Source organism: Corvus hawaiiensis, chromosome 10 (genome assembly GCF_020740725.1).
Source record: "Corvus hawaiiensis isolate bCorHaw1 chromosome 10, bCorHaw1.pri.cur, whole genome shotgun sequence".
NCBI classification, from domain to species: Eukaryota; Metazoa; Chordata; class Aves; order Passeriformes; family Corvidae; genus Corvus; species Corvus hawaiiensis.
The window spans coordinates 18,000,996-18,020,068 of record NC_063222.1 but is presented as its reverse complement, the minus strand read 5'-3'; the positions used below and the strand labels follow the sequence as shown (position 1 = coordinate 18,020,068).

At 42.2% G+C, this 19,073-nt stretch overlaps 1 protein-coding gene across 6 annotated transcripts in view; it reads left to right on the top strand.

Annotated features, from left to right (window-relative positions):
• The window catches only part of LOC125330721 (LIM domain containing preferred translocation partner in lipoma), a 333,960-nt gene that overhangs the window by 205,131 nt on the left and 109,756 nt on the right, over positions 1–19,073 (top strand). The window lies entirely within an intron of this gene.

Here is a 19,073-nt window from a genome sequence, read left to right as displayed (position 1 = left end):
CTTCGTGTGCCTGTGGACATCCCTGGTTCAACAATTCATGCTCCCTGTCCTCAGGCAGATTGGAGGTACACGAGAGGCTGGTTTTGATTGTGGTTCAGAGTGATTGCAGAGGTTGTCCTCTGGTTTGTCGCTGTTCAAAGATCACTTATCACTGAAACCACATGGAAATGAGTCCCCACAGAGCTCGGCTCTGGTTTTCCTCTCCGGTGTTGGTACACTGGGTGGCCCCCATCCACTTCAACCAGTGCCAGGACCTCACAAAGTGAAGTCAATTTGAAATAGGAAGTTAAGGTGGGTCTGCCTGGTTTCTCTACCCAAGCTAATCTTGGCTGGCTTTTGCCAATTCTGCTGGTGGCCATCTCTAATGTGGCTCTGGGAGGACAGAGGTGTTTTAGTTTTGTGGGGCCTGCATTGTATATGACGAGCTAAGGTTCCACCAAGGGTGAGGCAGGGAGGCAATGATGCCATTGCTGCCCAGGCCCATCCTGGCACGTCTGAGCACATCCGTGCTCTTGAGTTTTTGGGTGCTCACAGGGAAAGGGGAAGAAGCTTCTGATACATAACAGAAAGCCTGTCCCTTTGTCATTTCCTTCTCTAACAGCACACAGATGGTCTTCCCTGAATTCTGGGTTTCCTGACAGTGGGAACTTTGGAAGACAAAGATGTTTCTTGAGGCAGTTTAGAGAGGGCAAGAAATTACAGAAGTCCTTGAAATATTATCTGCCAGCAGCTAAGAAACTGCTTTTTCTCTTTTCTTCCCCTTCCTTAACAAGAAGCTTTGAAGCAGGGCACGGAGCAATAAACTCTCAGCTCTGCAGGTACTTGGAATAGAGCTTAGACTGGAAAGTAGTGAAAGACACAAAATTTGCACATAGCCTTAACTGATGTAAATTGTTGTGGTTCCAGTGGAGTCACTGAGGAAATGCTGAGGTACAGCAGATCCATATTTAGACTTTTATAGATACAAGTAGGCATATATATAAAAAATTTAAAAACTGTAGTTCAGTCAGCATCTCTATGGAAACGCAAATCATCTCAAACCACAAACAGCACAAGCCTGTTAGTCTCATTTGCATTACAAAGCTGGAGGAACAATTTAATTTAGCTCAAGTTTGGGGTTTCATGTATGCCTATATATATTTATATATACATGTTCGTGTGTGTGCACATGGCATTTGCAAATACACATGCAGAAATACTTCATAAATATCTCTATAAAAAATAATTTCACTTCTTCTGCAGAACAGACTATCATCTGCTTGATGGTAGATCCCTCCAGAAACTTGCTCTCTCTTCCAGCCTGCTAAATATCTCTTTTCTCACCTATTTCACTTTTGAGCTTACAAATTTTTTGTAACATATTGGTGTCAGGATTTGCCTTTAAAGCAGTGTTGTCCAGCCTTACCATGTGCTGTTCTCGTTCTCTTCCTTTGCAGAATAACTCATTCATAAAATCAACTTGGGGAATTTTTTTATTTAAAATGAAAAAAAAAAAAGACCGTGTTATAGCCAGATGTCTGTTAGGGAGAACTGTCACTGTAATTTGACTTGGCTATCGTGTGAATTTTAACATCTTTTCCTACACACACACACACGCTTTTGCATTTTGTTGTGTTTTGCCTTTTCAAGGTTGGTTTGAAACCTTTCAGTTAAGGAAACAGAAAGGGTAAGAAGCATTAATACGTATCACATAAAATGTAAGATGACCTTTAGGAATTTTTCTTCTTGCAAGGGGATGATTTTAAAATATCAAACAATTTCTAAATGTATTTAGAAAAGTGCATTCTTAATCTTGAACACAGTTTGTGTGCAAATTATTAAGGATGTTGTAGCAAATCCATCTCAGATTAAAAGTTCATGGTCCTTAATTCTAACATATACCATGATCCATCACTGTGAGAGGTAAAGTTTTTCATTAAATTTGTTTCATGTTTTTAAAGGGTAAAAAAAAAAAGGTTTATATTTGGCATTCTGGCTAGGAGGAGGTTCATGACACTGTGGCTCTGTGTTTTTAGTTGTGTACTAATCATGTTGAAGTCGCTGCTGATCCAAAATAAATCTGGATTGGTATGGGAACAGCAAATAATCTGTACTGGTTCTTAAAGCCTGCTGAATACAATGAGTTTTACTCACACACAATTCCACATTGCATTCTGTCCTTGGGCCACTTATGGAGTGAGAGTCATGCATGTGAAGCCTCTAGGCATTTTAGTCTTTTGCAGTACGCTGTCTAGCATTAGTGCCCAAGTCCCAGTTAGGAAATGATCTGGTGGAATGCATGTCCTCATTTAAACCTTCATGTGCTTCAACAGCCAAAAAACCTCAGGATGGTGGGTGGTGGGGACTTCTGTAGGAGTAGCAGCAGAGTTCTCATGAGACCGTCACAGAAACATATGACACAGTTGGCTCCTCTCATGCTCGTGCTGTGCCCGCTCAGAGCAAGTCAAAATCTGAAGCCTCTCTCTTAACTTCTCCTCTCCCAAGGGGCAGAGGGCACAAGACCAGAGTGGCTCATTAGGTACCCTCGTTTCTGGCACCAAGATGTCCACTGTAGACATATGACAAAGCCAGTTTCTGACAGGGAGTATTCCCAGAACTTTTCCCTGTGGCCAAAGCAGGGTCGATAAACTCCCACCACTGAGCAGCTCTGCTATCACTAAATGTTTCTGTGCTGGACTGGTTAAGACGCTGAAAACCCTTGTTGAGTTCTCGTATCTTCAGATTGGTCTAGGTCCTTTCACTGTTTTGGTCATGTTTGAGCATTTTTTGAGACACTATCACATCTCCCAAGTGGATTTGTGGACCTTTCAGGTACCTCATGTACCTCCTGGTGTATTTGAGGGGTGGCTCTGGGAGGTTTGTTCTTCCTAGATCTCAGATCCCAGCTATTCTCCTAATTCTACTCACAGGCTTTGGGAGCCACATTCCTTCCTGAAGGGATCTGCATGTTTTCAACATCCCGGCTGGGTACCACTGAAGCCATTTGAGACAGCTTTGTGGCTCTGGTCCAGAATGGTGGAAATCTTAACAAAAACATTGATCTCTTGAGAGCGATTTACCAGTTTGGTGAGGACAGAAGTGTCTTGCAGCTCTGATTTAGTACAGCATCCAAATCCATGTTCCTTTGCTTCAGATTTGCTGGAAGAAGAAAGGGAGCAATGTCTGTTCTCTCAGACACAGCACAGGTGCCTGAGTTCCTTAACCTGGTCAGCCCACACCAGCCATGGGTCCCAGTATCCCCATTCACACCTATAGAGGCATCAGTGCATATGGAGCATGGCCTCCTCTTCAGATAGCCCTTCAGTTTCACAGCCTTTCCAGGTGAGCACCATGAAAAGTCGGGAAACAACTGTAAATTAGGAGGATTTCGTGAGGCAGCTCATGCTTGTGACGTGGTTTAGGTGGTGGTGGCCGCTCGTGACTAGTGGACTTCAGCCACCGCGTGGTTTCCGCACTGCTGGAGGTGGTTTCTTTGGTTTCTTTGCTGCCTGCTGCACCTAGCCCTGACACGGTCTCATGCAGCTTGCAGTGCCCAAAAGGGACTGTGATGGCTCGCTGTTTTCTCGTTTTACTCAGCTTTTGTCAGTTTTTCCACTGATTTAATACCTGTGATGGAGACATTCTCTTGGAATTTTCATCTTTGCCTCAGAAACATATGCTCACCAGTGCCCTTCGCTATGACTGATGCACTTCTCTTGTACTGGTTTAATAAATTTCGTAGTCTGCCATCACTCACATAAAGGAGATACCTCCGGCACTTGCGTTTGAACTGAGACTAATTCTCTTGCTGTTTGCTATTAATTTAGCAACTAGAAATTTTTCCTTCTCTGCAGATGAATAAAATCAGTCTGCCAGATTCCCTCCTGCTGTCACAGGGATATATTCCTTCCTAGTGTTGCTTTTGACTTGTGGTGAAAGGCAGGCAGCTTGCTTTGCACTGCTTGCCTCCCCCAAAGTGTCTTCTCACCCAGAATTTTATGTCTTCACCCAAGTGTCTTCTTCACGAAAGTCACGTATCGAAAATTTTCAATGGATGGAACTTGGAGACAGTGTAAAATGATGATTGAAGTTGGTTTTCTGTCAGTGTGGGACAGTGGCTTCCCACAGTTTTAATATGCTAAAACAAAGCAAAACACAGTAAAATTAAAAAGGGTTATTTTAAATATTCTACTTTGGCATTTAATGAATTTAAAAAGACTGAAAGCTAATGTAAAATGAAATAGAAGGTGAAATTCTGAAATTCAGAGTTGAATCTGCGAGTTCAGTGTGACATTTCAAAATTTCCAGATGAATATGCAGTTCCTTTCTACCCTGAGAATAGCAACAAATGTCAAAATGTTGACATTCTTCACAAAACAGTAATTCAGAGTTCTAACCAGCACTAGCTGTATATCAGCTGCTGACTCTGTCATTGCTTCTGGGTGGATTAAATTAAATACTGTTGCTTCTCTTAAAATGAGGAGGAGGGGAAAGAAGGCAGTGGTGTCTAACAATAAGATGAGAAGCTCAGAGTTAGGACTTGTACTGCTGTGGCATTGAGAATGATGTTTTCCTCTTCAAGTTATTATAAATCTCTGCATGAAAATCTTTGTGGGTTTTTTCAGGTGAATAGGTGCTGGCAAGAGATGCAAAGAAGTGTTTTCAGAATGGTGTCCTTATCCTGAGTGCAGGAATCTGACACGGTCTGGTTTATACCCTAAACTTTTGAAAGAGGCCAATTCTTGGCTTGAAATGTGTTTAACGTTTTCATTTGAGAACTTAACTTTTTGTTCTTTGTATTATATTTTTATTATTTAAGCACTCCATATACTAGCAGGAACCAGCTGATGACAGAGCAATTAATCAGTTTTTTCTCTTAGGAGTCATATATTTGAATTGTTTTCTTGAAATAATGAAACAAAGAGTTGCCAAACAATTACCTTGAAGTTAAAGATAACAGGGAGCCTGCAGTTACAGGAGCAAGTCAGGTCAGCATATACTAAGAAAGCAACTTAAATTTACAGCTTCAGGATGCAGCTTTTGCAGTTTTAGCCTTTAGTCAGCCACAATGGGTTAGAAATATAAGAGGAATAATTGAGAAAGAGGCTTTTGGCATAATACCTGGATGTTCTTTCTTGCTCCTTCTTAAAATAAGCTGAGGACAATGCCTCCACACATGATAAGGCATGGGGCAACCTTGAAGTTAATCAAGGGCTCTGTTTCTGTGCTGGTTAACTCTTGACAACCAAGTGTCTACCTTGAGAGATACTGCCAGACCGTGTTACAGGCTAATACAAGAATTTTGGGTCTGAGATCAAGAGATGCTTGAGTGTATACTTACATAGCATCAGAAGGGGAGGCTGGCTGGTTTCCAGGCAGTTGGGGCTTGCCTGAGCCCTGGGGCTGCCTGAGCTCAGGTCTCCACGGGGCAGCCTGGTCTGTAGCATGATGAGACAAGAATGCTTGGCCTTGCTACTGCTTTACAGCTTTCAGTACAGAAAGCAGCTCCCATAAAAGTGAGTGCCACTTAATTAATTTGCAGGCAGGCTGTGGCTGTTCTGTGTGATGGTGCTGCTGATTACTGGAGGAGCTGATTCCTTCCATTTTAAAATACACTCGAGTCCAACCACATTGTAACTCTTTCAAAGCCAAAGCACCAGAGCGTGTGAGGAAGCTGTTCTTCTGTCAGATAACCTCTGTGTCATTGTCAAGTTTATTGCAACGTAGGCAGAACTTGAATGGGTAGAGAAACTTGTCCAAGGTTAGGCACAAATTGATTAGGAGAGTTGGGCAGAAAAAGGAGATGAGGAGCATCCTGGTGTCATTGGATGGCTCCTCTGTTTGAGGTGAGAAGGTCTCTGGCTGCCTCAGTTGGATGTGAAACGCTTATGACTTCATGGTAATGCCAGTGGTAAGTCACTATGCTCGCAACACAGTGACAACATAGCTTTGGGTGATGTCTTATTTTGGCCATGTCATTTGGAGTGGATCTTTCTATATTTGGGTGATTTTCCCACTGACCTCTGTGAAGCATATTTGTGGTCTTAATCCAGTTTTTAATGGCGCATGTACAGATAAAATAGTAATGATTGGTTACTGAAGCACCACTTTGTGTAGGGGCTGTGCACAGCTTAAAAGATGGTTCATTTTTCCATGGATAGGCATGGTTGTACACAGATAGGCTCTTGAGCCTAGTAGAATGAGCAGGCAAGTTAGAAAACTATCATGGTGCACAATGAGCAGTGCCAGCCATATAGAGTCCCACCAAAAATAGATATTCAGTTGTAAAGATTGCAACGTAGTCTGTAATGACTGCTGGTATAATATTTGTTTCATCCAAGAGTAATGGTATGAAGTAGTTGCTAATATACGGTTACATTTACTGATCATAAATGTTCTTGTGTTAAACTAACTTTGGCCTCCACATAATGGGCTTCCTGTTAAGATTTACCTCTGAATAACTATAAAGAAACATAATATAGTAAATTTAATAGCAGCCTTTGGGGGGAAAAAAAAGTTAAAAAAAAAGAGAGAGGTTTCCTATCACAGGCTGAAAGAACTCCTGCAAGGCAAACAGAATCTGCAATTACACTGACAGTTTTGTTCCTAAATGAAAATAATAGTGAATTATAAAGCTGTAAAATTGTTTTCACAACAATATTTTGTTTTTATAACTCATACTATTTCACTTAGTAGCTGCCTGGCTCCAGAGCAAGTTACATAACATGATATTATGAGTATGATGCCTCAACTTTTTGTCTAGGGAATTAATTTAAGGGCTCTAAACTTTCCAGTCACATTTTCTTCTTTGTTCCAGACGCAGTGTATTCTCTCTGCTGGAAAAAATATCAGATGAACTACGTCTTGCTTGTAGCAGAGTAATATTTGTATGCCTCTTTATCCACACTAACAGGGCAGTGACTTAGTTTCACATGGCTCCTCAAAATAGTCCAGGTTGAAATGGGCCATCTAAAGTCAGCTACACAAAACAAATTAGAAGAGTGGAGCTGCTACGTGTTAGCGGATCAATGTAGCATTAGCAAGGATTTTCCACAGTGTGGTTTAGCACCAGCACAGACAGATGAATTATTCTTACTGTCAGTATCACTCATCCTCCCAATTAAATATTTTTCTCAACAAACAAAGAAAATTTTCTCAAATGAAATGGCTGTAACTTAACCTCACTTATTAGGATTAGTTTAGTCATCAGTAAAATGGAACCACACCTGAGCTATAGCACAGCAGATTAGCTATCATAATTTTCATCATGTTATTGCCTAGTTAGACTCTACCAACACCTGAAGGATGTATTTTTCAGGGGTTTCCTCCAGCTTTATGAGAGCTGGTTGTTCATTAAATGAATCCCCTTCTTTTCTGTTGTTGCTTCAATAGAGCTTAAAGTGCAAACTCACGCCTTTTCCATGGAGAAAAATGGCCTAAGTGAACAAGGAAGCTCCTGCTGTCTATATGCCACTGGTGGATTCTTTCTAGGCTGTCACCAGGAAGTCTGGTGGGTTTTATTTTGCAGTCCAAGTCAGCCAACAGAAGAAGTCTCCATGAGGAAGTGCCCTGCAACATTTGTATTCTTGTAAACCTCAATTTCATGTGTATCTTGCAGACTTAAAATTTCAGGTCACAATTGTGTTTTCCTGATCTGATGATCAGCATCAGAAAGGTGCTCTGCATCTCATCTTCTCCAGCTTGTGTTATAAGGCTACTTTTCTGTTCCTTGCTGCATCAAAATCCTTTCCCTCGCCTATTATACAACACTTACTTGTGACCTCTCTTTCCACAGGCTGCATCCCAAAAAGATGCTTTAGAAACACATCAATTCTTGCATGACCTCATTTGAATACATCAGTTAAAACTTTCTCCTGAACCTATTTTCTCAACTGCGTTTCCCCTCATCTAGATTTTTCACAACTTCTACATGTTTTTACATCATTTTCCCTGGGGTTTTTTGTCCTCCAAGGCTTAGGCTTAAAATTAGGCCTTTTGCTGCTGTAGAATTTCCAGATCACTGAGCAAGTGGTGGATGAGCCTTTCTAGTAGAATTTTCATTACAGAGAAACCATGCAGTTGTACTGCAGGCAAACATGGCCCTGTAGGTACCAGAGGGTGTTGGGAGTGCACGTGCTTGTGTTTGTTTCTTCGTGAGGTTGCTCACCAGTAAATGTGTCCGAATGTAGTTTTCAAATCTGAGTTCAGCTTCCCTCCCACCTTTCTGTACCATTTCACCATCAGGTCACCTTCTACTGAATAAATACAGAACAGGAATTAAAACCATATGTGTAATTAAAAGAAATTCAGCATAAATTTAAACAGCACGAAGATAAGAAAGGTAGAAGGATAAAGACAACTGGAAGCTCGGTTCTGTGTGACCTGCTTTTGAATAAACAACATTATATTCCACAGTCAATTATCCAAAAAGTACAATGTGTTCTGTTGCCAAAAAAAGGTTGTCAGATAGAAGTGGTTAGTCAAAAGGACACATGCACTGGAGTGAACATTAGTCTATTGTACCCAGTATAAAATTATACAAACAGAGCTGGCTTGTTACTGGCTTTTTTATTTTTTTTTTTTTAATTTTTGACCACAGATGTGATTATGCAGCTTTTTAATATTACTTCATGAACATCTAATTGCAGGCTTCAGCAAGAGGTGCAGACATTGCTAGGGAAATCAAATAAGGTATGCTCTGTGCAGCCCAATAATAAGGCTTCCAATACAAAAGTGGAAAAACAAGTCATTAGTTACAACCATCGAACGGAAGAGGTCTAATGGGAGCCACAGGATAAACATTCCATTTTATTATGTCTTCGTTATATGTTTTGCAAGAATCCGTGGTTATAAATTAAAATTGCTTTTTGCAGCAGTGGCTGTAAAAAGTTCAAAATCTGTGAATGTACCTATTATTTTTATTTATATCACAGCAGGCTGCTAGCAAAATTAACTTTTTTCCCCCTCCTGTTTGTTAGTTAAAAGATGGAAAATGCATACAAATGCATATCTACAGGCAGCGCTCAAAATTGCCCCCCGCCCTTTTTTTTTTAAATTGAGATGGCATCAATTTAAAGTAGGAGACAAAGGAGGGGAGGAAACCCAAACATCTCAGATAAAATTAACTTCCTCACCATTACACAAGTTGGTAGGGTCTGGTGTTTGTTTAGAAATTTAGATTAATGCTAGCGAAAACATCCAGACTGTACTTTAACAGATGAGACCAGGGCTTTGCTTGAGACCATGTCGCTGACAAAGCAGAAGAGTTTCCAGGGCTCTTCTCCAATTGAGCTGGCAGTCTTGGAGACCCTCATTACCAGCAAAAAAAGCAGTATTAGAACAGGATTTTCCCATGCTGTCTTCTGTCTTCTGAGCTGCTGTGTGAGGGGATGTGTTCAACCTCTGACTCTGCCCCAGACTTTCTCTTGAACCTTCCAGCAAAACAGTTAATTTGTTTGTTTCTTAATTCAGCATTTGGAAGCCACTGCCCCAAGGTAACAGCCAGAGCAAGAGGTTTGTGGAATGGAAGTTTGTGGTGGCTGGAAACATCTGTTTCTCCTTTTAGAAAGGATACAAAGACATGCAGTCCTAAACCTTCATCACCCTCATCAACCCTTCTGCTTCCATTTAGGAGTTAATTGTTAACTGAGGCACCATAGGCAGCTTCTCCTCTCGAGGAGAGAGGCTATCCTGGACAGGAGATCTGTGGCTTTCACCATGCAAATCCCAACCGTCAGCAAATTAGTTCTGATCCGTACTTCCCCTGATCTAGGAAACCCTGTTGTCAGAAGCTTAAATTCATTATGTGGGGCCCGCACGTCCAAGGGAGAAAAAACCAATTCTATGCAAATTAGAGAAGGCAAAAAACCCACTGCCCTAGAGACTTTTTTACCCTTTCACATTAGCATTCTCCATGGGCCATTGAGGAAGCAAGCCAAGGTGGTCTCACTTGTGCTGGGAATTCCTGCTGTAGGCAGGGTTGAGGTTCATAGGCATCTTTCTACATGGACTGGTCAGAAAGAGCCCCCAGGTAGGGACTATAGCACATCTCTAGGATGGATCAGATCAAAAAATGATACCTGTTTCTGAGTCTCCACAATGCTGCTGTTGCTGCTCCCTGGTTATCATCATTATAATTCTGCTAGTGTTGCTTAATAATTGTTCTAAATACTAGATAATGACAAGAATTCAATACCATGGAACCTAATTGTTTTTCTGTCATTGGGAATTTAAACAAACCTCATGTTTAATGTTGAGGAACCTGTTTTAAAGTAAAAACCAGAATTTTTCAACACAAACTGGGTTCCTGCAAGCCTTGCCTCCCACTGTGCTGCCAGTTGCTGAGAAATTATTTTATTTCCCAATTTAGATGTTGGACAGTGACTCAATGTGCCCTGGAAATACTATCGTTCTAGCAATTTTCTCATGTGGTAGCTCAGCTTAATGTTGGAGAAATGGGTAGTTATGAGTCCAGACACTACAACGTTGGACTTGGATTCTAAAAATAAATGTTTGGTTAACTTTTAGTCGTCAACAATTTTCTACTGCCACACGTTAAAAAATGGAATAAGTGGCCTCATGCAATTCCAGGCACACTCTGTGGTCAACAGAAGTATCTGCAGAAGATTAAATATGGTGGTAATACAGATAAATGCAGTGGCTGTTCTCACCGTATGGTGTGTGCACTCTGATGTTTAGAACCTTGGGAGCAGAAGAGTTAACTGTTTGGTAAAAAGAACAAGTGAGCAAGTGTGGGTCTAGATAGACCTTACTAGCATGCCTAATTTCTCAAATGTCTCCTTTATGGCTTTAGACTTGGTGGTTTAACCTTTTTCCTTCTTAGTTTCCTCTCTAAAACAGGTATAATGTTTTACCTCTGTATCACAGTAGGGGTTTCAAGACTTGATTGTCTGCAAATTAGTTTTAAAGTCTAAAAACGCAAAGTAGTGTTCCTATTTTCTGTGTGAAAGGCAATGAAAATCATGTGCAGAGCCTCTCACAGCAGGCACAGTGGTTATTTGAAATGAAGGATATTTCTGCACCTTTGTATGGAAATGAAAGAAAGATCTCTCTTAAACCTCTGGTTATTAAAACCAGTTAACTTTTAGCATTTATGTAGTGTTTTATATTGTCAGAGCTCTCTTACGAATCTCAACTAAATTCTTCACAAAGCCTCTGAAAAGTTTATGGCAATATCCTGCTATTATGGTCATTTCCCCAAACTCAGAGAGGGAGAAAGTAACTCAGCCAGGCTCACATGGGTAGCAGCCTCATGGCTTTCTCCTGCCTTGGTGACAGACAGAAAGCAAGGACCTGTGCGAGGCAGATAAAAAGGCTGAATGAGCTATTTAATCAAGTCATATGGTTTTTCTGAATAAGTCAGCATTAGGAGAGTAAAGTATATACATTCCTCAAGGAGCAGTGCAGAGCTGTGACCTTGTCTGGGTCTAAGGGCTTTGGTAGGATTTAGGATGAATGTGGCCCACGCTCCCATGTGCTGAGTGTGTGCTTAGAGCAGAAATAGGCAGTGTCTCACCATGGCTTAAGTCCCTGTTTTATTTTGTTGCCAAGCACAGGGAAAGGCCAGTGAGATCAGGCATGACTACTGACATCCTCAGCTTTCCTGTTACTGAAGCATCTGCATGTTTTATGGGCAACCAGATGCAAATAATGTAGGAAATGAGGAAGGGGATAAATGTTGTTGCCCAGTGTTCAGGATTGTTCAACTGGTTTCCTTTGGTTTTCAGTCTGGGATGGTTCAGACATTTGGTGGCCACGTTATGCCCCATTTGGTTTTAGAAGGCTTTAAAACAAATTCATTTATGGAAGGAGCTGTGTTGCAGCTGGAGTCAGGCTATCTCTGTACAGTAATTCCAGCTGTTGCTGGAATGAGATGAGATACCAGGAATGAAAACAAGCAGACATCCAAAAATGCCACAGCAGATACGATGCCACATATATGAAGCACATATACAGAATTTGTATAAAGTAACATTTTAGCAGTGAGTTTGATGTATCCTATGAAGGCTCTTGAGTTGTAATGTACAGGTTATAATTTTGTGGTATGTATATTGGACCAGAGTGAGGTCACTGCAGCAGTATTGACTTTGGAGCAACTCTGTTGATTTAGTAACAGCTAGGAGTATAGAGCAGAGGTTAACATAGTATTGTCATCTGAGGTTCTCAAGCAACAGCTAGGAGACTGAGTAAATAATTGAGTAGCCTTTTCTATTCTCTTATTTCCTGCCCGCCTAAAACAATTACACATTGAACCTGCTTCTGGTACAACAGTGACTTTATGGTTAGCCCTAGGGGAATCAACACCTTATCCCTGCTGGTTACCAGCCTTAACATTTTTCAGTACTTTCTTTCATGAGACATTGTTTCTAAGCAAACAGAGATTTTACTTCCCGTATAAGAAGATATCCGTGTGTGCGTTCTTGTAAAGAAGAAGGAAGAGGAGTGTTGTAACAGAGCAGCTCAAGTAAATGACACCCTGTGGTGGAAACCCATCCATTTCTGGGGGGGTTTGGTATAGCATTCAGAGTGGGCTGTGAGTGATTGGGGCTGTTTCTAAACAGACACCACCAGTGATGTGAGACGCATCAGAAAGGATTGTTGGCAGTTTGGTAAAGAGCAAAAGTAGGTATCAGGAGCGTTGTGACCAAGCATCCTCCAAGATATGAAGCAGAAATAATGTTGAAAACTTGGGCCATTTTGCAGATACACAGTTTCCTCCTAAGCTTTCTTTCCAAGCCCCCTACTTCTGATTTTTTCCAGAAGGATTTCTCTGAATCTCACATCCTATTTTTCTTGGAGAAAAGTTTTTTCCTGCTTCTCTTATGCTCCACACGAGAGGCAGCTGTTCACTCCTCCTCAGTGATGAATATATACAAGGATCAGTATACAGGGTCCAGAGCATTGTGATGACAGTGAGCAAGGCAGCTACACTGAGCTTTTGCTGATGAGAGCTTGTTACTCATGGTTTTGTATCAGCTCATATCTGCCTCAGCTGTTCTGCCAATGCCTTTCTTCCCCGACACTGATTTTTACTTGAATTGCAGGAGACTGCAATTCCTCGGCCAAGGTGTGTGGCTTTCCTCAGACCTGTGTGATTGCCACTGGCTAAATCTAGATTGGCAGGAGCTCAAGAGATTCAGTGCTGGGAGATACATGAGCACTCATAAATTGTGGGACTACAAGAATGAATACAAAAACCTATCTGACAAAAAGAAGCAACATGGAACTGCTGAAATATGTTTAGTCAGAGGTTTGCTGTGGGGTATTAACACCCAGATGCATGCACATGAGTACAGACAAATATCAGCTGGGTAATAACACTTTTAGAGCTCTACCCATGTCCTCGGTGTTGGCTCATCATCCACGATTTCTGCTCTTTTGTGCCTCCTATTCCCAAAGTTTAAAGTATTGACACTGAGGACTGACTCTTACGGCCTTCAGCTGAATATGTACAATGTGTTGTTTTTAACCAAAACATACTTGAGTGGCCTAATTTCAGCCTTTAGCACATTTGATCAAAGAATTTGCCAGCTTGGTTTGACAGCTTGGACCCTGTATTACCTTCCTTTCCCCTGGGGGTTACTGTGGATGAGCTGTGTCACACTGGTTTCCCCCATCAACCTGCTTGCTCCAGGCATGAGCAATTCAGGTGGCTCATTCTCCTCTCATAGGAACTCTGGTGGGATCGCTGAATCTTTGCCCAAGGGAAGAAGCCTGGACATTACTGTGCGCAAGCACCGAAGGACCATAAGAATGCCTCTGAACAGACAGAACTCATCATGCAGATGCAAAAACCAAACCTCGTTTGGGTTAATTAACATGCCCAAGTCCAAAGAGAAAGTGGTGTTGAAGTGGGGGAAGTGAACCCAGAGGTTTTGACATGCAGTGGTCTGTGCTTCCCCTGAAAAGGGGAAGTTGTAATGGCACCTGTAAGGTTTGCGGGGTTTTGTGTGAGGCCATCCAAACCACCAAATCCAAATTTCAGTGAGTCTCTCAGTTTTCCTTTGTTCCTGCTTCACTGGGCTCTCAGAGAATTTCTGAGGGAAAAGGCCATGTCTGTGTGTCCTCCTGGGAGCTGCTGGGCACTGCTGGTAAGCCTAGGAGCTGAAGTCCTGATGTCTTTCAAGTGATGCTTCGGAATGGCATTGCCTGTCTGGCTGGGATGCACAGGCACGGGGCAGTGAGCAGAGAAAACAGGGTGGGTTTGAGTGTATGTGTGTTTGCTCAGCAGAGCACAGCTGCATTGTCTGCTTGTTTCAGAGCACAAGGGAAAGGGGACAGCCAGCGGTCACCAGCCGCCTTTAGTAAAACATTATCTCAATTAATCCTTTGGTTGTGTTGTTTATTAAGGGACAGCGCTGCCCACACAGCATCTAAGTTTATCCCCTACCTTGTCTTAGTCAAAAGGCTAGGGCAGCCTGACATTGCAGCAAGCCTGGAATTCCTCCTGTGGATGACACTGAAAGAGCAAACCTCAAGAAAAGCTTTCAGTATAGCTCAAGGCATAGCCAGTCCTGCTTGTTTGATCTCTCCCTGCTTTCCCTCTCTTGCCACCACAACACACATTAGTACTTGCTGATTCATGAACACATGTATTCTCTCTCGCTCTACATCTCTCTCTTGCATTGTCTAACAAACAAGGCGTTTGTACAACTGTCTGGCTTCTGGTGAAAGCACTGAGCACCTTGCAGAGCTGACCTTCAACATTTCCCTCCCTCATTGTTCTTGTTTTAACATGAGCAGGTTTTAACCTAAAGGTGACAGGTCAAGAGTGGGCCAAACTTACATCATGTTTGATGCTCTGTTGGTCCAGCAGTATTTGTCTTGGTTATATTGTTGTAGTTGTAGTGGATCCCAGAAGTTCATTGCTGTTTCTTTTCCTGTGTCTTCAGCATCCTGATCAGTAATAGCAGTAGTCCTTCCTTTTTTTATTTTTTCCCCAAACCAAGACACAGCAGTTTCTGCTATCTTGTGTTCTGGAATGCCATTGCATATATCCATTGCTCTCTTTATATGGGTCATTTGCAAATCTGCTGGTGCCTTGTGTATAGATCAGCTTCTTGAGAGACCTGCTGTTTTCCCCACCAGTGCATGAGCTGTTTAGGTCCCAGTCTTTGCTTTGGAGAATTTTCTATTGTCATTCAGTGTCTAGGGATCTGCTGGCTTTCTTAAGCACCTTTGTTGGTTTGTGCTGGGACACTGGCACTTGTTCAGCTGGGGCTGTGATCTGTGTATATTTGACATATCGTTTGCTCTTGTCACGCCATGTGTCCTCTAATTACACTGTCCTGGATGGGTGCCAGCAGGAAAAGGACAAGACATACAGCACTGAGTGAGAGGGCAGAGAGGTTTTACTGGTGTGTGAGGAAAGATTTGGTCCTGCCCTTTTAGCAAATGTTTGATATTCACAGGAATGTCCAAAGTGCTCTCCTTGTTCTCAGGAGCTGGGGCCCAGCTCCAAGCAGTTGCAAACAGCCCTCTCAGCCTTGCACAAGGCTCTGTGATGTGAACACATGGCTGTTTTCACACAGGTCCTCCCTGCACAGGAGTGGTGTCCTGAGTGCCAAATCACCTTTGAGCCACAAAGCACTTATTAATCCCACCAAAAGCTCTATGACCGACTGAGACAAATTCACCTTTGAAAATTGAACAAATGCAGTGTGATGACTCAGAAACATCAAGGGACTTTTGTATTTGTTTGTTTTGAACCACAAATGGTTCTGCCTGAGGTTTACCTAGGGTCAAGCTACAAACTATAGAGCCAAATTTTGACTGTGCTGATGTTTGGAGCTTAGCCCATTATAGGAAAACCAGTCCTTAACTGGGATGTGTAATAAGATTTCAATTTCACCTCAGAGCCAAGAACTGATCTCTAACTTCTACAGTTCTGCATTTTCTGTAAAGTACGTATTTATAGTCAATGTGCCACTGCCACATGACTGCTAAACAAGCAAGTCCCAAAAGCAAACACCGTAAAATAGGAAACCTATGGACAGTATTTACATCATCAAAGTTTCCCTAAATATTTTCAACTGTTACTGTTTGTCTAATGTTGTCATCATCTTTTTTGTATGTTTTTTTTCTTAATTGACTTTGAGCAGATTTTTTTTTAATGTGAACTGCACACCATGTTTTACTGGTATTTTGTCAGGGGGAAATGTTCATCTAATTTGGAGGGAAATCCTGTTCAGGCATGAAGATAAAACAAGATTTGTGTAGTAGGTCTGTTTTCATCCTTTGTTTTAGTATGAATATAGCATTTAGGTGGGGAGAGCTGATGCTCATTTCTAGTGCAAAACTGGTTGTTGATCCTCCTAAACTGAGTGGAAGTAGCTGACAAAGAAAAGTAAAGAAGAATTTTTTGGGGCATGTTTCATCTCAGGCTGAGGAATGTGTAACTTTTGCTTTTCGTATCTTCACGTGTGATCTTGCCAAAATTTCTAGCATGCTCACAGTGCTCTGACTTCATTGCTGCTTTGCTTTTTTTGACTTGTGATCATCTCAGCTTCATTACTAACAACTAACCCCTTTCATCACTCTCTCTCTCTCTGTTTATTTAGAGATTGACCTTTTGAGTGTTTGCACTAACAGTTTCTCTTTGTGAATTGTTCAACCACCGAAAATAAGTTCCAAAAAAGGGAATGTTATTTTTCTCTTGCCTACTTGCAGCATTCAGAAGTTGTGCCTGTGCACCTGCTTTTCAAAAGAAACGCACCCAGATGCTCTTGCCTGTTTTGGGATGCCCAGAGCTTAGGAGACAATGCCCTGTAATGAAAATTAACAATTGTGACTTGGCCTGGAGGGTGGCATTAGGATGTATTGGCACCAGTGATAACAAGGGGGTCAAGCACTTTGTTTTGCATCCCCCTTTGAAAAGTCTCCTCCAGGGATGCATTACTGAGCTCAGTTTCTCCAGAGCTGCACACATGAACGGCATTTGCTACCATTTGGGGCTGGCTATGAGACAGACCCTGAAGAACCTGCAGCATTTAGAAGAACAAAGGAAATATTCTCTCTTTATTTCTTTACAGCACCTAAGACACAAATAAAAGGCAGAGAAATCTTGCATATGGAAGAGCCTGCACATTTTCAATTTTTTGTAATTCTTGGCTACAGACACTGCTTTACAGAAGTAAAGTGTACAAATGTTAATAGGACAGCGTGGTCTTGGTCCAGCAGTCATTCCAGAAGTTAATGTGTTGTCCTCTGAACCATTGATAAAATTTCCTGGATGAAGAAGAGAAGGCAGAAAGTTACAGCAGGAAGAAGCAGAAACTCTGACCGAAGTAGAGGAGCAAGCCTTGAAAAAGCCCAGAAGCCCTGTTTGCTCCAGAGCAAAGCAAAGCCAAGGAACAGAAGACACAGAGAAAGCAGGACACTAAGGATTCATGTCTACCACAAACAAAAGCAGCTTTGGAATGGTTGTTGCATAGGACAGCACTTAGGAACCTCAGTGCTCAGAATTAGGCAAGAGTGACTGTGAGGGTGTTTGACAGAGCTCTAGGATGCATCTCCTCTGTTAAGTGTGAGAGAAACAAGAAACCACAGGGAAATGACTGCAAACCCCCTTGTCAAAAGCTTTGAGAAATCTTCCTGACTTCTACTTTTCCAAACTTGACACTGTTATTCCTAAATCTGTTACATTACAAAACACAGCACATGTGCAAGCTGCTGAGTTGCTGTTTAATGAAGCATAGTTTCCTATTGCCCGTGAGACAGTTTTTACAGACATGAGGTTTACACATTGGTTTGGCTACTAGAGCCGAGCTCTGAGCTCGAGAGACTGCAGTGGTCTCAAGCAAGGGACGATAACTCTGTTATTTCTGCACCTCATTTAGTAGCCCTTTTGAATTATCTAAGACTGACCAAATGAAAGCTGAGGTCAGATTCCACCTCTTCAGCCCCACGAAGAGCTATGAGAAGTTAATCTTTGTGGTATGCGGTGTCACCATTCAGCTGCACTGTCACCTGCACTGATCTAACCACATGGTGCAGGAAACAGCAGTACATTGATAAGAGAAAATATTCTGCTCCTGTCACAGTCATTTCAGGCCCAAAGCTGGGTCTAGCCATGTCCTCTAGTGCATAAGAACTTTCACTGGCTGCGGGCTCTGGCATCTGCCGTGCACAGAGATTTCTCAACCTTCAATCTATTGGTTAAGAGCCACATTTTGTTTAAATCGTACAGGATTGCAGCTCGCCAGGTTGGTCATGCTGAAATATGTGGGTGCTGTGCCTTGCAGGGCCCTGTGATCCATCTGCAAGAGAGATTAACCTCCTAGGTGTCACTTGCCTATTCCCTGAGCTTTGATATGGCCAAGCTGTTCTTCAGCCAGTAACTCATGCTGGTGCTGGTACCAATTTCCCAGTATCCCTGGGTTACCTTGTAAGGTTGTTGCCTTCCCCTAAATTAATTTACTCTGAAACTGTCCAAATGTCATGGATCAAGCCAAAACCAGCACAACAAAGCATACTGTCTTTGATCTTGATTACAGTAGGTTTGGCTTTGCTCATTGCATTTATACTTTTCCTTCCTGATCAGCTGGCTATAGCTTGTGCACCAAGATCCATTATAAATTCACTTGGTCTGCAGCTTCATTTGCTTCTTTGCTGTGGTCCTCACCCTTCTCCTTCTTACCACCACCTCTGTTCAGATGTCTGGGTGGACTGTTATGACTATGACCAGGGATACCACTGGTCCCTTCGGGTGTTTATCTTCAGCCTCACACGTCCACCCCCCACTTTCGTCCATGGTGAGGGTCCATCACTCCCTCCCTGTCGCTGGTGTCCTGCACTGACAGCCATGTTGAGAATGTTCAGTGCAAATCTGATCAAATTAAGCAGAAAGGTTCAGACCCAATGGATTTCTCTGGGTTTCAGGTCATGTTATGGGGACAGACTGAAGCATTTAGCACCCAACAGGCCACTTGTGTGCTGGAAGCAAAATTTTAACTGTGTGGTCACCACCCTAACTGCTCCATCACAGGACAGCAGCTCTGTAATGCAGCATCTAAGCTGGGCAGCCTCTGCCCTGCCTGCTTTTTGGTGGCGTTACCAAAAGGGTGCCTTGGAGA